At 41.1% G+C, this 18350-nt stretch overlaps 1 protein-coding gene and 1 long non-coding RNA gene across 4 annotated transcripts in view; one reads left to right on the forward strand and one right to left on the reverse strand.

Moving 5' to 3' along the window:
* Positions 1 to 4807: 4807 nt before the first annotated feature.
* On the reverse strand, positions 4808 to 16040 carry LOC116785360. Its single transcript, XR_004356505.1, has 4 exons — positions 15835 to 16040; positions 15044 to 15111; positions 12794 to 12885; positions 4808 to 4940 (listed from the first exon to the last, which is right to left on the reverse strand). It is a non-coding gene; the product is annotated as an uncharacterized LOC116785360 (long non-coding RNA).
* Positions 8043 to 18350, forward strand: part of NDST4 (N-deacetylase and N-sulfotransferase 4) — a 108789-nt gene continuing 98481 nt past the window's right edge. Inside the window, exons 1-2 of one of the 3 annotated variants that reach the window (XM_032684663.1) lie at positions 15952 to 16142; positions 17118 to 17246. The gene's annotated coding sequence lies outside the window, so the exon portion shown is untranslated. Of the gene's footprint in view, positions 8116 to 15951; positions 16143 to 16164; positions 16267 to 17117; positions 17247 to 18350 lie in introns of those variants that run through there. The other 2 variants (XM_032684662.1, XM_032684664.1) reach the window with 2 other exon arrangements.

Consider the following 18350-nt stretch of genomic DNA (forward strand, 5'->3'; position numbering starts at 1 on the left):
TCTGGATTTATGAGCTACAAATGTTCTTGGAGTCAAAGGAAACCCAGTACCCTCTGACTCTGTCCTCATTACTCTACCTTCTCCTCTGGGAAAATATGTAATAGAAAAAGAAAAGAGCATAAATGGGTATGGAAAGGATGGAGATGCCCTTTCTCTTCATGTAGGGTTTGCAGATGGGCATCTACATCATAGGCAAGTGTCTTCTTAAATTATTATCAGCCAATAAAACTGCCACCATTTTCTGGCAGTTTGCCACATGCCAAAGTCAAAGTTCTTGGAAATAACACCCAGCTTATGCTAAGAAAATTGGCATATGTAGGCTCACTTCTCTAGAAGTTTAGCTCAAGCTGATTTAGGGCCACCTGGATACCCTGTCAGATCCCTCAGTGATGAGAGCTGCCAAATTAAGCTCTTCCCTTCAATTGTCACGAGTGCCTTATTTCATCTGCAGCCTTGATTGCCCCCTTAAAGCACACCACAGAATATTTGCTATGCACATCAAGCAGGAAGATGAAAGAGTGTAAATCACAGATCTAGGGTGATTATCCAAAAATCAGACTGCTGAGAAATGAAGCATAATATCAGTTAAAGTGTCACTAAAACAGAGTTACGAGAATAGTCAGGTAAAATACTTGATAATTGCTTATAATTTTCAGTGTTTGGAAAACAATTTCCTGGCCAGATGTTTTCACATTGTATTAGATGTTTCATTCCCTGTCAAGTGTTGTACATTTTCCCTAGTTTATGATTCAAGGTGTTAATCATATTCAGTCTTTCAAGATGATTACCTGGTAGCATTAACATACAAATGTACAGTGATTATCTCTGCTTTTCAGAATTCTTTGCATTTTGCACAAGGAAAATAATAATACAAGAAATAAATCAGTCTCCTTCAACTTGCATGATGCCTATTTCAAAATGAAATTACTATGAATTCAGAGTCTATGAAAACTAGGTATTAATCAACTTCAAAGTACAGGAAACTTTCACCTCAGCTTGAAAGTAGCAACACAGAGTTAAGAGTCTTACAACAGGCCAGAGTTGATAGGCATAACCACCTCATAAAACAAACACATTCCTTACTTGTAGTCTCCAGTGCTTTCATATCCTACTGATAAGACTCACAGCCATTTCTGAGGAATATGCAGCAATTTACAGTGGACAAAAATAAAAAATTAGGACACTATTTCAGAGAGTAGAGGAAGTCACTATCAAATCTCCAGCCTTCTGCTGTGAGATAGTAAAAATTATGTAGTAAAACTGGGTCATTCACCTGAATCTAAAAAAAAAAAAAAATAGAGGTTATTTACAAAAAAAATTGATAAAGGCAGTATGATGGGAACACATCTCCAGTTTCCACTGATTTCACAGAAGTCCCATGAAGTATCTAAATTTGTTCCTAGTGGCATTATTACATAGTCATTTTTTCACGTCTGAATTTATCATATCCTGCTGCTCAAAGGAAACAGGGAACATCACAGCAACAGTTCTTTGTAGAGTTATCGCTCTACAAATGCTTGTGCAAGATTTGTGTCAGATGAGTGACTGCCTGAAGTGCCTAAATTAACCTCCCTGGGTATGGGGACTGCTCATGCACCTCCTGCTCAGATTTTGGCTAACGCAGCCCATGCCAAGGCCTGACCTAATGGAGCAGCACCTGGGGTCAAAGCAAGAGCTCCAGAGGCAGCAGAGGTGGCCAAAAGAGCTCGAAGGCCATCCTTTAGCCATCACCAGCTGCAGAGGGACGCAGCCACCACCCTTGTACAGTGAGTGTCTGGAGGCTCCACCAGAACCCACTAGCTCATGGAAATGCTACACATCAAATTTCCTTGATGGAAGGTATAAAACCAGGAGTTTACCCAAAAAAGCTTTTGAACTAGATCTAATAGCAGCTGAACTGCCAAGGATTTCATGCTTCCTGAGACAGCAACAGAGAAGGAAGGATGATGAGCACTCTCACCATTGGCTGGGTGACTAATCTTGCTCATCAGCGCACGAGTGAAGGGTTACAGGTTACAAGTTAAGAAACCTTATGACTTGAGTAGTCAAACAGTGAATTCACATGATAGAAATACAGTCTGTGCAAGGGCAATTGAACCCTTTTGTTTGTTTTATTTAATAAGGAGCTCATAAAATAAACTTCAATGTCCACAGCACATTGTCCTGTAAATTTGGGATATCCAAATGGCCCATGGTAGATACTCAGAGGCAGAAGGCACAACTCTCCTTCATTCTCAGCAGGAATCAGTGGCAAACACACAGGCAGGAGTACTTGATTTACACACATTCCCTCACTAATGTGGCCTAATGCGTTGGTTAATTCCTGGTGCTATGCTCTGCCCATTGCTCTTGCTTCTGTTTTTCTGTTGGGCCTTTCATGTTACAGCATCAAGGCTGAATGATTGGGAAAAAATAAATCCGACTAATCTTTCAATCACTTCAGCTCATTTTTATTTCTTTATCCTTTGCTCTCATAGTTGATACTCCCTCAGTCCTTTTGACCCCTCCACGGTTCTGTCCCTGAAAGATATTATTTTCAAAGAAAATGGGAGAAACAGCCAGAGGGAAACATCAATGCATTCACATTTCCCTTTGTTTTTCTGTCACTAAACTCACACATATTTGTACTGCAGACCAACAAACAGCTTCTCTTATCAGGCAGGAGCCAGGATCACCTATTTCAGAGTTTCTAAGTATTATCAGAACACCTGTATTCAAAAACAGAACTGATAAATCATCAAAAGCAGGAAATGAAGGGAAACATTACTCTAGGTTCATAAGAAAAAATATAAATGGGAAAGTTTGAATCAAAATCGTTATAAATGAGTTGCAGCATTTTGCCAGCATTTTATTAGTCCTTATTTCACTGTGATGGCAGTGCACAGACTCTTCCTCGTTTTTAGAGGTAATATACACTTTGCAATGCCAATTTGGTTGCCAAGTCAGACTTCAAGCTCCAGTTTCACTGATGACTCCAGCATTTTCAGAGTGAGGTGCCAGCAGATTCATCTACGTGTTTCAACAAACCAAACTGTGCCTAAACCACCATTCTGTTCTCTAGCCCCAGGCTGGTTCTCAGAAATATTAAGGGTAAATTTCTGGTACTCCTCAACATTTGCTAGCATTTTGTATGAAAACAGGGTTTACTTTAAATTTTGCACCTCTGAGCCCCATTAACCATAGAATATGCTACTGAAAGAAATCCCATAAAGACAGTAAGAGCCAAAAGAATGAATCCTGTATTTTATTCAAGCCACAGGCAAAAGGATTACAGACTTCACTGGGGGGATGTCTGCACAGAGCAGGAATGACAATTAAGGCCTGGCCGAAGGATTTATATCTAACAGACCCTGTGATGACTGTCTAATGTCTTCAAGCCAACGTTCATAAAGCACTTCTGCATTTAATCTTAACTGTACTTTCATCTGTATTAATTCCATACTTTATTTATATAGATATTGTTTTATTTTTCTTCAATTTTTTGAAGTTTATCTACAAAGAAAGTTTATGTAGAAATAACACCAAGCTTTGCTTGCAGTGATTCACCAAAATCCCTCAACCATTTAAAAGAAAACCTGTTCATTTCTGAAGGCTAACCAGCCCACAGCATGTTCTTTCATGCCCCTACATATGGGCTTACAAACTTTATCTGGTGGCTACTAGCGTGGTCTACTGAGTTACTACCTGAAGAGGCTGCATTTTCAAAAAAAAAAAAAAAAAAAGAGGTTAACTTGTGCTTGGCTATAACATTTGTAGATTGAGAGGAGGAAAAAACCACACAGTGTTTTAAGGGCACAAGCCCCCATTCCTACCTGCCATAAAACTTGTTCACAGTTCCTGGGTGAGTTACTACAGGTAAGCCAGCATCAGAGGAGAAGATTGAAAGATTTTTTGTAAAGATCACTCAAAAGAAGACCCACTGACCCAGAATATATTCCTTATATTCCACCTTGTGTTCTAAATTATATCTTTTATTCCATATGACTTTTCTTTAGTCGTAAGAGTGGTATGATATAATAAAATTGCATTAACTCCATTTTAAAGGCATAAATGTTTCAGCACAGAATTTGGCTTAAAATGTCAAGCTCATTAATCTATATTTATACATGTTGCTATTCAAGATATTTTTCTGTTAAAACTTGACTGATTATTTAGAAAAAATGAAGCAAAGTGAGTGTTATTTCTAGAAAATTAGACATCTTTCAACATTAGCTAAGGAAAAATCCCAACAAATGTAACTGTTTGAGGAGTAATTAATGCATTTTCTGTCTGTCTTTATTGCAGGACTACATGATTAATGAGCTGTCATAGTCTGAAGGCATTCCTTGGCATGTTTCTGTGACTTGTTCAGATAATAAGCCTGAAGAGATGAATGAAGCATGTCCTGCCAGATCTGCTGGGATGATTTCCTTGTACTATAACCGGTGGACATGAAGTACCTCAGCTATTCAAAAAAAAAAATACCTGTCTCCTCATTAATCAAATCCTGCCTTACACTGTGTGAGTGCCATTGTGAAGAGAAGCACATGGTACTTAGACACACACATAGGATCAAAGAATGGGTTCTCTCTCCAGTTGTGTTGTCTTCCTCAGGTGAAGGAGAGACGTACCTAAGATGTCATCAGCCTTCAGAGAACTGGTTCCCAGGGCCCAGTGTGCAATAACCATCACACCACAGGTAAACTCAGAGAAAGCATAGAAAACTTGCCTTAATCTGATTAACCATTCTCCAGGATCTTTGTGAACAGGGCTTCTGTCAGGACACAACATACCCCACCATTGTCCCTTCATGTGGGCTTACCTAAGAAAGAGCAGCTGCAGACAGGACATTGTAGGATCACTGTGAAAGGACTTCCTGGAAGAGGGACTATGCTGAGGGATGCATTTTCTTCTGTAATGGAGGATCAGCATGGTCAGCCAGTAACTCTTGCCAGGTTTTTCTGTAGAGGGAGACAAGGTTTAAAGGTCATGAGAAAATACTTTTTAAAAAGGTATGCTACAGTGAACACAGCTTAGTCTAAAAGCATCTTTGCCCAATTTGGGGGTGGTGGGGTGGTGTTTTGGGGTCTTCTGTTCATTTGTTTTTTAATAATAGCAGAATTACACTGACTTTACATCTGAACAGGATTCCTGGGGTTACTTACATCTTACTGTGTATAACACAGATCACTTCCTTGAGAAGTTCCAGATTTGTTCAGATACTGAGGTAAAGCACAGTTGAAAGCAGTAGGTATGTATTTACTTCCTATCTTATCAGTATGAACTCTTAGTAAGAGAACAGCAAAGACTGAATAAATGGGTATCTCACTCAACCAAGTAGCCAAAAGTAGGAAAAGTAAGCAGCCTGTGTGGGTCTTCCCTCTTAAAAAGTAAACTGAACTGTGGCTTCCATGATCCTGAGATACTGCATCTCAGGCCACAGGGGCAGAAGGCACTGCCCCCTAGTCTTTGCTGCCTTAAGCTATTTGACAAACTCCCAAAATGTACCTGCTCATGTTAGGAAATTATTTGGATGGCTTTAAACAAGGGTGGAGCTAGACAGACTGAGAACAAAAAATTGTACCCTGATGGTCCCTCTATACCTACTGAATAAAGTAGAAACTAACTCAGTGCAGCAGAGGAGCCATCCCAGCACCTTTAATAATACCTTTGGATTATTCATCACTAACACCAGCAACAAGTGCAAACTTGCTAATCAGAAGGGAAGCTCTATCACCCTCTGGGGTTTTTTTCTGTGCTGTCATGAGTAGAGCTTTTGATTGTTTGGACAAAAGGGATAGCTTGCAAAACAAGCTATAAAATTTCACATCACTGTCGTATGGAATGAATTTACAGAGAACCACCTCTGGACTGCAGTGTATTGCTAGAAAGTTGCCAGGAAAAAAAAATATTCCTCCTTTGTTCTTTTATGTTTCTCTAACCTGATTTTCCTTTTCATGTCCCTATTCATCAGATGAAATGATTTGTCCGTCTTAGTTTCTAGTACAATATTTTGACAGACTAAAGTTTTTTGACTGTCAGATGGTAAATAGTTTTGCTAGTTTTCAACTGCAAAATAAAATAAATCCCCAAACAGATGGTATTTCTTATAACTAATCTCTTTTTGCACTATTTCTTTCATTTGCAAAGCATAAAACAAAGACCAAAACTAGATTAGGATAATTTTCACTGTTTGCTCCAGCACAGCAATAGCAAGTCATGATGCTTTCTCTGAGTTCTTAAATACTTAGAAGACAGGATTTGGGGTTTTGTAGTAGTTGTTGAGTTTTGTTTGGTTTTTTTAACCAATAAATAAAATCTGAAGGATTCATTTGAACTAAGAGGTTTTCAAAACAGAAGCAGTTATTGTAAGGTCATCTGCAGAGAGTCCTGATAAAGACCATAAAGAACTGAAGTATTCTGAGAAGAAAGGACCAGAGAAACTGGATGCAATGACTACAGCTCATCCCTTCATTGAAATCTAGGCCAGAAAGAGAAAAATTGAATCTTCTAATTTGACTGCTGTTTTGCAACAAAACCACCATACGATGGTGCTTATTAAACAGCAAAGTCTGTCCCTACCAATTGAAGAGGATCATTTATAATACCTGAATTAATAAACAGAGGACAGGGGAAATCTCTTGCTATTAATTTTTAAGCTAATTGGAGGGGAAAAGCTTTACTAGAAGCATTTTCATGGTAACAGGTATGGTTTAGTCCATAATTTATTATGATGCAAGGAAACGCACATCTAAGTTTACAGCAAGAATTAAGTTCAATATTATCGGATAATTAATGTGACATTGACAAAGCAGCTCGTTGTGTGCATACATTACTTAGCAAAACTGGAGTATATTGTCCTCTCCCGATAACCAGCTATGCAATAAATCACAGAAGCCTTTTGGATAATTCTGCAAACTAGAAGTTATGGACTGACAGCACTAAATCAGGTAAGTTTAGCCCCCAGTATCCACATAATTTTTCTCCACTGGCCATGGCCCCTGTTGCAGTTTAAACATGGCAGGCAGCCAGGACTAAACACAGCAAAACATAACACCACACAGGCTGCTACATAGAAAATTCTCTCTATCCAGCCAAAACCAGTACAACCCCATACACATATGTGATGGCAATACCTATCCAGCAAGGTGTTTTCAGTTCTGAAACCTGAATAACAAAGACCTCCCAGAAGAAGAGAGACAGTCTCAAGAAAATCAGTCTCTCAAGGATTTTGGTTGAATCCTTCTATACCAATCCTCTCACACACGTGCCTATAATGACGGACTTTGGGATTTTTTTTCTGGTAAGGGGGGAAAAATGCTTTGTATTCTGAAAAAGAAAACATGAAAACAAATAAAACCATTGAAAATCAAATAAAACCATGAAAACCATAAAACCATTGCTTTCTTTTTGTAATTTACAGGGGACTTTTCAGTAGGTTGCCTTTCAGCATCACATTGTTTGCACAACTGAAAAAGTAGTGAGATGCTGGAGTCTTAGGAAGATTTCAAAAAAAACCCCAAACCAAACCAAAATATTTGCTGGAGAACAAAACAAGCTGCAGCATTTCAAGAGGGTGAAAGAAGGTCAATCTGTCTGGGCAGGGCACCACCAGAACATTGTTTCTGTCCCTCCTCAGAGCAGGGTCAATCAGAATCTTCTCAACCAGTACAGACGCGCTACGTACAAGGTCAGAATGTTTTACCATTAGGTGGAGAATAAACAAATGCTGCAGAGCATCAGAGAGTTCCCATGTCAAGCTGCCTCTAAGGGTCACGTGTTGTTTTGCTTTGAGCAAGGTCATTTAAAGTCTGTCCTAAGAAAGCAAAAGTTGGAGAGTGCTTGTGGTTGCTGTGCTCCGCTCGGCTTCGGCTCTGCTGTGCACAACCACACGCCGTGCGGAAGGTAAACCTCGTTTCACAGAGCTACCTTTGTCACGTGTTGCACCTTGTCAAACTAACACAGAAACCCCACCAAAACCACAGGTTCTGTCTCCGGTCCCGTGTGCCCGAGCACAGGAAACGCAGGGTTTGGAGCCAAACAGGAAGCAGCGCTTTGTGCAGGCTTTCACACCCGCCTGTGCCACGGGTAATTAAGGAGCTGGCAGTAATTGAAAATATCCCTGCTTCTTTCACGGTAAGTACCTTGTATTACTGCTTGATGTATTGTAGCTACCGACAGATGACAGAATAATTTGTCTTTTATTCAACTCCAACACTGAATTATTGGAAGTTGGACTTGTCTGTGGCCTAGAGGGAGACATTGTGCCAGAGTTTCATTTGCTGTTATTGAAGGCAAGAGGTTTATAAAAGTTAATGAAATACAGCCAGCAAAGAGACTGCAGAGGGTCTGAATCTCAGAAGCAGCAGCACACAGATGCCTGTTATTACACAGGGCAGCAGAAAGGCATCAGTAACATTTTCATATTCTAATTTTATATCATTTGACTAGCTGCTATAGCTGTTATATTTCCTCTTAGTTTTATATTTTAAGTGATGCATAGCAATCTTACAGAACAGAGATAGTGAAATGAAGACAATAGTCCAATGTCATTAAATATTTTCATGCCTTAAGAGATTCTCTCAAGCAGTACACATCTGCAATGAGCACACTTCAAAATCTTCAGTTAAAGATGTGTCCTGCATCACCCAGCTGTTATGGAGATAGTTGCCTATGGACTCAGACTACAAAAAGTGCAAATAATTTCTGAAAAAACTTTTTGACAGTTAAAAATATAATCCTATGTGAGGCACAGAAACTCACATAATCCTGGTGTAAGATTAAAAGTACTTTGACAGAAAAAAAATTAACATTACTTTAGAGCTCTGTAACAGTTGAGCCATCGCTAAAGGACTTAACACCTGTTTACATGGCTTGGTTGTGGGGCTTTAAAATAAATCTCACTAATACTTTGAGAAAAATCACGATGTTATTTGCTTTCTGGGATATAAGAAGAGATTAAAATGTCAGGAAAAGCATCAACTTTTCTAAGATGCACTATTTACTGATAATGGCTAAATAACTTTCTCTCATTATAAAGGAAAATGATTCTGTAGCAAAATATCCATGGATATCAAGTGTGATGAACTTTATCTTTAAAGCAGTAATGCTTTTCCACCAGTATAACTCGAAGGAAGAAACAGCTCACACCTTTTTCTTTTAAATGAAACAAAGGAAAAAATATTGACCTTGAATGTCACTTTTATTACAGCAGCTCCTTCAGCTTTGTCATAGAGCTCCAAGGTTATGAGTGCTCTGGAACCCAATTACACTGTACATCACAGCCATGGCTATTCTGGCTGCTGAACTCTTTTCTGAGCTGGGCATGGAAAGACCAGGCTGGCTCCAAAATAATTTCTCAGTCCTTTCCTATAAGAACCAGAAGCCTGAGTCTACAACATCTAAGCTGCTGCCTGCACAACTGAGCAGTGACTCAGGGAAGATCCTTTCCTATAGGGCACAGCATTAAACTACTCTTTTTTTCACCTGAACTCCATCTCCATAAATCTTCCTGCTCTGCCTCTTGCACGTGTACCATAGCAGAGCTACTGCTGGAACACCCCCTTTCCATCCCCTGCACTCAGGGCAGCTGATTTTCTACTGCACTGGGAAGTTGCACAGTACAGTAATTCTTCTTCTGCTTTCCTGATCATCTCAGTGAATGAGGCAAATTAATAAACAGGGGAAAAAAACATGAAAATACAGAGAATGTGTGTAAGGAGAGAAGGAAAGTGTCCCTGAAAGAAGGCTGGAGGAGACAACAGAGGAGTAACTGTTACAAAGAACTTACAGAAGGGGAGAACACGATGGAGAGAGGGTAAGGAAGTGGCTGAGCAGCACTGCAGGTAAAGCCTTCCTGTTCAGTGAAGAGCAAACCTCCTCTCCAATTCAAAACCAAGATCTCTCAAACTACTGCAGAATAAAGCCCTACCCACATAAACCCTTGAACTCCTCATTCATCCCTTTGTGACCTTTACATTCTACTGCAGTCAGGTACTACAACGCAGCACACTCCAAGCAAAACCCCTTATTTATATACATGTATATACACACACAAACAGTCCTGTGCTTTCAAATGTACTTACAGGTCCCTTTCAATCTTCAGTTTTTCTTCAGCATTAGCAGCAGTGAGATAGCAAGCATTGTGGGTTTTAACCTGAAGGCAACTCTGTGTCATAGTAGGCACACTCTTACCTTTAGATAAAACTGGAGGCTGTTCTTCACCTGATAACATTAGGCCTTAAGCCAGGATGAAAATTTTCACTGCAAGGAATGTCCAAGGCAAACGAGGTTTTTATAACTTTCAAGGCTTGCAACAAGTTAACAGTTCATTAAGAGCAAAGGGAAGTGAAAATCTTTATGCTGAAAACTGACTTTACTTAGGAACAAATAAAAATTGAAGAGTAACTTTAATTTGATGTTCTATGAACTATTTTCTTTCATAGTTATGTTGTATTGAAGATTCCTTTAGTATGTACAAGCTACTCTTTCCTCTATGGAAATGTAATCCTATTCCCTCCAAGTAAAACAGACTTTTTACCCCCAGAATAAGCAGGATTGGACCCTTCCAGTCATATCACCAAGTTACCACTGTCTATTAAGCACTCTTGTTAGAAATGGTTTTATTACTTTGTCATTTTATAAGAGACTAAATGCTATATAAATCCATGGAAATTATGGTGTTAAACATTTTAATACTCTATATACTCCAATTTCACTGTATCAAAGAGTACTGCATGCATATTTGCCATAAGAATAAGTGTTCTGCCTGAAGATATTTGCTAGTTTTGCACTAGTGGAGAAACATGCTCAGGTTTCTGAAAAAAAAAAAAAAATGCTTCTCCTTTAAGTTTAAAACATTTTCCTTTTCATTCTTGTTCATTCTTCAGTCCCTTCACATACCATCTATCTCAACTATCTGCTTGTATGCTGATCTCTAATCTTGTTCAAGCATTTAAATTTGCTTTGGAGGGAGAGTTTAGAGTGTTTTGCTGTTCATTTTTTCGGTTGGTATGTTGTATTTTGGGGATTTGATGGGGGGGGTATGTTTTTCTTCATTTATTTTGTTTGGTTTTCCCTCTAGCATCCCAGATTTGGCTTAATTATTCCAAGTTGTCTAGGTTCCCTTTTCTTACATTTTCCTCATTTTTTCTATCCATGGAACCAGATTGTCTTCACATTTTCCAAATGCCGCAGTAGAAGCACTGAAATCATGGGAGACTACTGGGGAAGCTTTTGTACAATTGTAGAGAATTTTGTTTGCCCTGAAGAATCCCTTGTTAAAAATTCTGAAGGTTAGAATGTGCTCAAAGCTGATGTGATGCTCAATTTTTTTTTTCTGCTAAGCCAAGCACAAAAACATTGAAATGCTTTTCAGATTATTGAGAAAATTGATAGTCTTCAACAGGTAAAACTCACCTTTCAGAACCTGACCATGAAAAAAACCTTATAGGATTCACACTCCTTTAATTTTATTTTATAGTTAGGAAAAACAAGTTTCTGTAGAGGAAACACAGAATCACAGCTTATCTGTTTCTCTAAAAATGATGTAGAAAAACATGATACACACATAAATTTGAATACATGTCATCAACCAGACACTACACACTGAACCACCAGTAGCTTCTCAGCCTTGCACAAGGGATAAGGTTAATCCAATGTTCCTCATCTAATCTCATTCTAAATGCTACACTGATGTGTAACTGTGGACATCAACAGCAAAACCAGAACAAACCTTGCAGGCAAGACAGCAAAGCAGGCAATAAAAAAAAAGAATGTTTTTATTTAATGACCCCAGACTTTGGGACTTGCCAAGTCGTTTGCCTGTTTCCACCTCTGCCCCAGCCCCTGAAGGGAGCAGTTTACCTCTCAGGGCAATGTTTGGTGTGCCATCACTGTGCTCAAGGATGGAAGAGCAAGTGTTTTAGCTGGAGCACTCACTGCTCCCTGTGGCTAATATTAACTGACACTTCTCACTGCTTGCTGTTGATGATAGTTTTGCAAAAGCTAAACTGGTTGGAGTGTAATAGTCCGTGCTCGACAAGCGCCTCGGGCCAGTATTTCAGCTGGAAGTTCCCGCTGGAACAGCCTGTCATTTTCAAGAAGCATTATATTTTTCTCTTCACCTTCTTTGCCTTTCTCCCCACCCCAGCAGACTTTGTTTCATCCCTACTGAAACTCAGTTGTTTTTTATTCAGCTCTCATGAGATTTCCATACACATGCTCAGGGCACTGGAGTTTGATGGTGTGTGCTAAAGGTCACCCAGCTACACATTAAATTTATGTCTATGAGCATTCACCTATATTCAAAAAAGCCAAGTGATTGTCTTTGTTTGTTTGATTAGAAGTTTTAAGCCTACTGACTCTAATTTCCAGAGTACCAAGCTTTTTTAAAATATTCACGTGCACTGGACATACAACAATTTAAGATTAATCAACATCATTTGGAATTCTTTCACCCAGGGAAAAGAGGAGGGTCTTAGAGTAACAAATTGTGTGTGACAAGCATAATCAGGCAGAGCTGCATTTAAGTTACACAGGTAACATATTATTTGATACTTCCCAGCTACATATCTGGGTCAGTGTTTCAAAGAGGTGAACAGTCCAGTTCACCTATAGTTCAACATCTCTGTTGATCAGCCCTGAAAAAATTCAGCTGTGGGTGCAGCCTGCGTAATGCTGCAAAGCAATGGGTGTTCACAGCTCTCTGCTTCTCACTTCTCTCTCCCACGACTTTCCCTCTCCCTTTCCCTGCCCTCACATCTCCACTCATTTCACCCTGCCACACGGTATCCAAGCACAGGAAAAGCCACACCTGTTAGTTCTTCACTAGGAATATGGTGACTTGAAATACAGCCTCAGTGTCTCTCCTCCCATTTTTGGAAGATCAGAGGAGCTTCAGGGTGCCTGAAGGTAAAGAAGTTGAGATTTAAGTCAGAAATCAGTCAAAACTTTTGGTTCTTCCATACCTACTGCCTGAAGCAGACACTGGCCTTGTAAAAGAAGGCTTTTCTGCAGTCCACACATGCATTATGAGAAAGATTTCTGATTTTCATTAAGTTTTCTCAGAGCAACTGAGTGAAGAGTGCCTGAAGAATCTCATTAAAATATTGACATAAGGGGAAAAACAACTGGCATTTAATATTCAACCAAAAAATAAGTGCTAGATTTCTCTTTTGTGGAGTACACTCGTCAGAGAGAATCACAGAATGGTTTGGGTTGGCAGGGACCTTAAAGACCATCCAGTTCCAATTCCCTTGCCATGGGCAGGGACAACTTCCACTAGACCAGGTTGCTCAAAGCTCCACCCAGCCTGGCCTTGAACACTTCCAGGGATGGGGCAGCCACAGCTTCTCTGTGGGGGACACCAACAGAACTGCAAAGTAGCCCATACACATTTGCAGAAAAGTCATGAAGAAAACTGTTCTCCTCTAAACTTTTCATTGAGTGCTACACCTAGTTAAGCTGAAAGCAAGTCTGCTACACTATAATGGACATTAAATTTTCAGTCACTGTAGCTTTTAGACTGCATGTCTCAGGAGAGAACTCTCATGACAGACATTATGTGCATTTATTTTTCATATTTGACCATTGACAAACACAAATGCACGAGTTCCTAAAGTGTATGTCCCTGCACAATAGAAACAAGTGTCATTTTGGCAATCAAGGAAAGTCTTTAGGTTCAGCCTTGCTTAAGATGGAAAACACTCAAAATTACACGACATGCCTTTCTCTGTTACGGGTATTGTTTAGGGAATGTGGTCAAAGAGCTGTCAGCTCCCATCAGTGGAGTATTTCCCTTCCAGGGAAAAGCAGCCTGGTGCAGTCTACTTGAGCCCTCTCCTCTCACCAGAAGAAGGGAGAGGGTTGGGAAGAAACAGAATTTTCTTCCAGCAGCTTTCCCAGGCAGGGATTTGAAGCATTTTATGACCACCCATAATTGGTTCGGTTCAGCCAACGCTTTATATTCCGGCTCTCAGAACTGTATCCAAAAGGGAGAAGTCTGTTTTCTTTAGATAAAGATTCATTTTGCAGTATCAAACCTAAGGCCTCGTCCCCACTGCGCGTAGATCTGAGACTGAACACAGAGAGGGGTTTGCAACAGGATCTGACCACGGGAAAGCAAAGCTGCTTTCAGTGAGACCTGCGAGATTTGGGAGACTGTAAGCCCAAGCAGCCCAAATCCTAAAGGGTCCTCCCCAACATCTTTTGAACTGATTTACAAGTCTGACTTGAGAACTCCCCGACATGCATTTACAAAGCAGACAGTAGGCCTTTATGGGATACGAAATGGCTTTACAAAACCCGGGGTCCAAACATTTCAAGGCCCCATGATAGAGGTTCGTTGACATAAAAGAAAGTTTCTCGTACTAAAGGCTTGAAAAGTTGGCTGTAAATTTTTGCATCCATTCCTTTCCCACACACCTCACACACTTCAGTGACTCAGCCTGCTGCAGTTACCTTGTACCTTAACTTTTGTATCAACAATTTGTACTAGAAAGATAAATATTTTCACAACCATCAAACAAAATATTATGTCTTCCTTGCTACCAATACCAAAGTCTCATTTTGTCTATGCTCGTATCTTTCATTTCCTTTTTTCCTCATTGTGTGTAATTTCAGCACTTGACCTAATTCTTACCACTTTCACTTGAGGCAACACACAAAAAAAGTATTTTTAAGCAGAAAACACAGACCCTCCCAAATAACTCACAAATATTTGCCCAAATTAAAGATAGTTATGTACCTAAGAGGAAGGGACAGGCAAAAAGTAGATACGATGTAACTCAGTTGAGACAGATGCAATTTGGTGGGTTTATACTAAAAAAACAAACATGCATTTTATACAGAGTAACTTGGAAATCAGCTGCAGAATTATTTAGAGAGCCCAAAGCTGCTTCAGAATTATCTAAAAGAGGGATAAGAACTTCAAAACAATGTAGTTAAAATGTCAATATTTATTTAACATAGCAAGCCTTTATCCTTTCTCAAGAATATTTTGTTTGTTAACTTAGGTACCAAAGGCTCTCTAAGAAAAGATGTCAATACAACTGTGCAAGTTTACCTGGTAGAAACCAAGATGACATTCCTAAAGAAGCCAGTATAAGGTAATTCTTGAAGTAGCTCAGAGCCCTGTGCAGGGAAGGATAGCCTGTGTGAATAGGTGGGGCTGCTTTTATTTTAGCTTCACCTGCAACACCTGGCTGGGACTTGAAAGCATTTAATCTCTTGCCCTCACAGCAGCCCAAGAATTTCAGTACGGAAGCTGAAAATGCCAAATCAAACTTGGACAAGTATACTAGAACGTTACATAGTACTGCAGACTTCAAATAAATCAAGACATAAATAATCCTTTCAGTCATTGCCTTCAAATGTATTTAACATATATAGTGACATATAACACATGTACTTCAGGGACCACAGGTATTTTGCAAAAAAACATCAGGCTGCCCCATGACTGGAAGTTAACACCAGAAGTCTCTGTTAACTGGGAACTGGAGGGAGAAGCAACCAGGCTGTTCAAATATGTGAATTAACATTATCTTCTTGATAGATTTCACACCTTGTACACCACATTCCTGACGCAGCCACGTGCTTCAGCACGAATTCACAAAAACCACTGTAGCCCCTAGGGAAGGTGACACCACACCAGCACAAGAGTCCCCGAGGTGCTGCCCCCAGCCCCCTGGTAGCTCTGAGAGCCCCTGCACTGCGGTACCACGGGGCTGTAACCATCAGAGCCCATCAGAAAGGCTCCAGAGCCCACGGCACTGAGCCGCCACCACAACCCCGCAGCGACCCTCCTCACCTGGACACCGACCAAACTCACCCACGGGGCTAACCAAACACACCTACCTGCGACATCACAAATGATCCCGTCCGTCCACGTCTCTCCACCGATCAGTTCTCCTTCCCTGGTCCAGGGGACCCCCGCCTTTGTCCCTCGACGGTGCCGGCACCGAGGGGGCTTCGCCTCAGCTCCCGCTGCCTTCGCACTTCCCGCCCCGCTCCCTCGCCCTCAGCCGCGCCACCCCGGGGCACACCTGGCGGAAAGGACGCGCAGAGTTCCCTAAAATCGGGGGAAGCCGACCGGGGGGATTTTAACAGCTGATTGCTCCCAACCGCCCGTTTATCACCTCCTCCTAATCTGGAGGCTCCTAAAAGTACGGAAAAAGAACTTAGGCGCCTCCCGGCGCGCGCGCTCTCCCCCTCAGCCGCGCTCGCGCCACCCGAGTAACACCTGAGCTGACCTGACCCGACCCGACCGAAAGGGTTCGCTAAAATCAGGTGGAAGCTAGTTGGGGGGTATTTGAACAAGTTGGTTGCCCCGAGCCGCCTGTTTTCCCACCTCTTACTTTGGAGGTTCCTAAAAAACGCGGGATGGGAACTTACACGCACCTCCCGTCGCGCGCTCCCCCCCCCCCCTCAGCCTCCCCAACGGCCGCGCGCTCCCCCTCAGCCGCGCCCGTCCCAGTCCCGATCTCGGTCCGGGTCCCGCTCCCCTCAGGAAGGAAGTTACAGGTTGCCAAGTCAGCGAGAGACGCGGTGGAAAGGAGAGCGATTACAGAGGAGAGGCAAGAGCGGTGACAGGAGACGGACGCGGCTGCGGGCCGTGCACAGAGCGTACCTGTGCAGGCTGTACCTGGTGCGGAGCTGCACAACCCCGGCCGGCTGCCTCCAGCTCTTAAACACGCTGAAAAGCGGCAGCCAGCAGAGTTTATACAAACTGTGGTCCTTGGAGTCATAGAATCACAGGACAGTTCGGGTTGGAAGGGACCTTAAAGCTCGCCTGGTTGCTCCAAGCCCTGTCCGACCTGGCCTTGAACATTTCCAGGGATGAGGCAGCCACAGCTTCTCCGGGCGAAAACCTGTGCCGGTGCCTCACCCAGATTTTCATAATTCCCTAATTCCTTTATGAAACATTCGGATTTGCTCATTTTATCAAGATTATATATAAAGTACACCTCCTCCTCCAATGGGACAAATAGATTAAAAAAAACCCAACTATCAGTTCATCCAACTATTCCACTGACACCTCTGAAATGATTTCTTTTCCACTGGCACCTCTGTCTGAACTTTTGTTATAAAAGCATTATTTTCCATCTCTCGTTGAATTTTTAATTTATTTTTTTTTGTAGGTAAGTTTTCCATCTACTCCTAAAACTGTCTCATAGTTCCTTGCCCACACCCAGCCTCTGAAGACCAGGCATTTCTGTACTGCCTTTGCTGACCATTCCAACCTCTGGTCTGGAAGTTCCCAGAGTATGGTATGTACATGGGTACTTGACTTCCTCATTCATCTACACCTCAGACACCACAAACATCACTGTGGGCTTGTGCAAAGGCACTGACCAGAGCAGAACTGGAGAGCAGGATGCATTTTGGCAAACCCCAAAATGACCTGGCTTTCACAGCTTCACCTTTATGAGACCTCAGCTATATATTTAAAATCCTATTTCCTAGACTGTTGTGTCATAATGTCACTAGTAATAACCATATTTTCAATCTTACTACCTGTAACCTTACCCATATAACCTGGAAACATCAGTAATCCCTAATTAAAGGTTGGTAAGTGGCAACTGATTGCAAAAGAATTGATAGTCCACTCAAAAAAATGAAAAGTCTTCATGCAGTGAAAGGTCTCATAGCTCTAACAGAGAAAGTTGGGGGGATTTAATAGAGTTTTGCACCAGCGCTAAACTCAGTATGTTTTGTACTCTGTGTTTTGCAATGCTCTGCACATTAAGGAAAAGCAAAATTATTACCTCTTTCCAAAAGTTCCATCTTGAAAATCAGTAATGGAAAGGCTAAACAGGATTAAATTGGCCAATATAAACCTGAGAGAAGAGTTCCATGTGAAGGTGAGAAAAAATAGTCCCAGTTTTGAAGGAAACATTTACCAAACCTTCAATTGATGCTTTTCATGGCAATTACTGGCATGGTTTTTATGAACATCTTGAAGACTATCTTTCCTCAAAAGGCCCATTCCATTTCTTCGGTGATAAAGCTGATGGGATTAAGAATAAATCCATTACTGTGAATAATGCATCATGTGATGAGTTATATTGGTTGAGTCTGAGTAACCTCCCTGTCAGAGGTAAATTTAGCCCAGGAAATAGTGCCTGCCCACTTTGCAGAATCCAGTTCAGTCACATTAAACTTAAATGGGTTACAGCAGCAGACATCAGGCATGGCTTCTGCAGCAAAACACAGTAAAGGAGATTGCAAGTCATGAATGTTTCACAGAAGTCAAGTTAATTCTAGCATTAAGAATCAGCTTTTTGTCGGTATGATGTACAACACTCAGATTTCAGCCCGCACCACGCTGGGTGTTCATACAAGGGAACACTCCATTAGTCAGCTCCCAGTAG

Source organism: Chiroxiphia lanceolata, chromosome 4 (assembly GCF_009829145.1).
Source record: "Chiroxiphia lanceolata isolate bChiLan1 chromosome 4, bChiLan1.pri, whole genome shotgun sequence".
Classification (NCBI taxonomy): domain Eukaryota; kingdom Metazoa; phylum Chordata; class Aves; order Passeriformes; family Pipridae; genus Chiroxiphia; species Chiroxiphia lanceolata.